Source organism: Microcebus murinus, chromosome 17, assembly GCF_040939455.1.
Source record: "Microcebus murinus isolate Inina chromosome 17, M.murinus_Inina_mat1.0, whole genome shotgun sequence".
Lineage (NCBI taxonomy): Eukaryota > Metazoa > Chordata > Mammalia > Primates > Cheirogaleidae > Microcebus > Microcebus murinus.
Genome location: NC_134120.1, coordinates 60,187,988 through 60,190,268, shown reverse-complemented (window position 1 = coordinate 60,190,268; position 2,281 = coordinate 60,187,988). Strand labels below are relative to the sequence as shown.

Genomic DNA, 2,281 nt, shown 5'->3' with positions numbered 1-2,281 from the left:
AGAAAAAAGACACATTATGTACAAGAGGAACAAAGCAGACCTCTTGCCTGGAGAAGACAGTGGAACATTTTGAAAGTATGCAATAAAAAATTCTGTCAACCTAGAATTCTATATCAAGTGAAAATATTGTTCAAAAATGAAAGGGAAATATAAACTTTTTTAGACAAACAACAGCTGAAAGAATTCATTAAAAGTAGATCTATGTCTATTTTATTTATTTATTTATTTATTTATTTAATTAATTCAGTCCCTGTAGGAACTGTCAAAAACTGCCAATGCTGACTACACTGCAAGTCGTCATGGCAGTGTATTGGGAGAAGCTTTCAATTGGCAATAACCGCGCCTCAGATAAACCTCATTGGCTGCGACACTGCCCCTGCGCAGAGCTGTTTAAAGACTGTCAGAGTAAGTCCTTCAGACAGAAGAAGAATGACATCAGATGGAGCAAACAGTATTACTAACAGAATACACATTATTTTCAAGTGCACAGGAAATGTTTACATAAGCCATGCCATAAAACAAGTCTCAATAAATTACAAAGACTATATTCTCTGACCACAAGGGAATTAAATTAAAAATCAGCAACAGAAAGATAGCTATGAAATCCCTAAACATTTTACACTCAATACAATTCTAAGGCTGAGCGCGGTGGCTCATGCCTGTAATCCTATCGCTCTGGGAGGCCAAGGGGGCAGATGGTTTGAGCTCAGGAGTTTGAGACCAGTCTCAGCAAGTCTCTTTAGTAGAGACCCCATCTCTACTAAACATAGAAAGTAATTAATTGGCCAACTAAAAATATATAGAAAAAAATTAGCCGGGTATGGTGGCGCATGACTGTAGTCCCAGCTACTCGGGAGGCTGAGGCAGGAGGATCGCTTTAGCCCAGGAGTTTGAGGTTGCTGTGAGCTAGGCTGACGCCACAGCACTCTAGGAGGCAACAAGAGTAAGACTCTGTCTCAAAAAATAATAATAAGAAGAAGAATACAATTCTAAATAACCCATGGGGGAAAGAATAAATCAACAGTAAAATTAGAAAATATTCTGAACTGAACGAAAGTGAAAACACAGCATATCAAAACTTGAAGGATGCAAGTAAACCAGAAATCTATAGCACTACATGCCTGTGTTAGAAAAGAAGAAATATCTCAAATCAATAACCTCAGATTACATCTTAAAAAATAAGAGAAAGGAGCAAATTAAGCCCAAATAAGCACAGAAAGAAAATAATAGGGATCAAAGAGGAAATCAATAAACTAGAAAACAGAAACATTACAGAGGATCAGTACGATTGATAAACTTCTAGCCAACCTGATTAGAATGAAAGAGGGGGCCGGGCGCGGTGGCTCACGCCTGTAATCCTAGCACCCTGGGAGGCCGAGGCGGGCGGAAGATTTGAGCTCAGGAGTCCAGACCAGCCTGAGCAAGAGCAAGACCCCATTTCTACTAAAACTAGAAAGAAATTAGCTAGACAACTAAACATATGTAGAAAAAATTAGCCAGGCATAGTGGCACATGCCTGTAGTCCCAGTTACTGGGGAGGCTGAGGCAGAAGGATCACTTAAGCCTAAGAGTTTGAGGTTGCTGTGAGCTAGGCTGATGCACAGCACACACAAAAAAAGCAGAATGAAAGAGGGAAGACACAAATTACCAAAACCAGGAATGATAGAGGTTATATCTTTACAAATTTTACAGATATTTGAAGGATAATAAAGTAGTATTATGAAAAACTTTGTCTATACATTTGAAAACCTAGATAAAATGTACAAATTCCTTGAAAGCCACAAACTACCAAAGATGACTCAAGAAGAAAGAGATAACCTAAATAGCATTATATTCATTAAAGGAATTAAATGTGTAGTTATAAACTCGCCTCAAAGGAAACTCCAAGCCCGATAGTTTCACTGGGGAATTCTACAAAACACTCAAGGAAGAAATAATAATAATTTTATACACACTAATCCAAAAAATTGAAGTGGAGAGACTACTTCTTAACTACTTCTAGGAGGCTATGATTATGCTGATATCAAAACCAGACAAAGACATTATAAGAAAAGAAAACAATAGATAAAAATCTTTAATGAATATAGATGCAAAAATTTTAAACAAAAGTTTAGCAAATAAAATTCAACAATTTATAAAAATATTAATACATTTTGACCAATAGGGGTTTATTCTGAGAAGACAAGGTTCATTATTTTTACCTTCTAAAATCAATGAAATTTACCATATTTAGTGAGTTGAATAGTGTTCCCACAAAACTCATGTCCATCCATGAACCTGA

The 2,281-nt window shown here is 36.5% G+C and overlaps 1 non-coding gene across 1 annotated transcript; it reads right to left on the bottom strand.

The window, feature by feature from the left end:
• Nucleotides 1–247: 247 nt before the first annotated feature.
• On the bottom strand, nt 248–388 carry LOC142861736 (U4 spliceosomal RNA). The gene has a single exon (XR_012912892.1). It is a non-coding gene; the product is annotated as a U4 spliceosomal RNA (small nuclear RNA).
• Between the last annotated feature and the right edge of the window lie 1,893 nt (nt 389–2,281).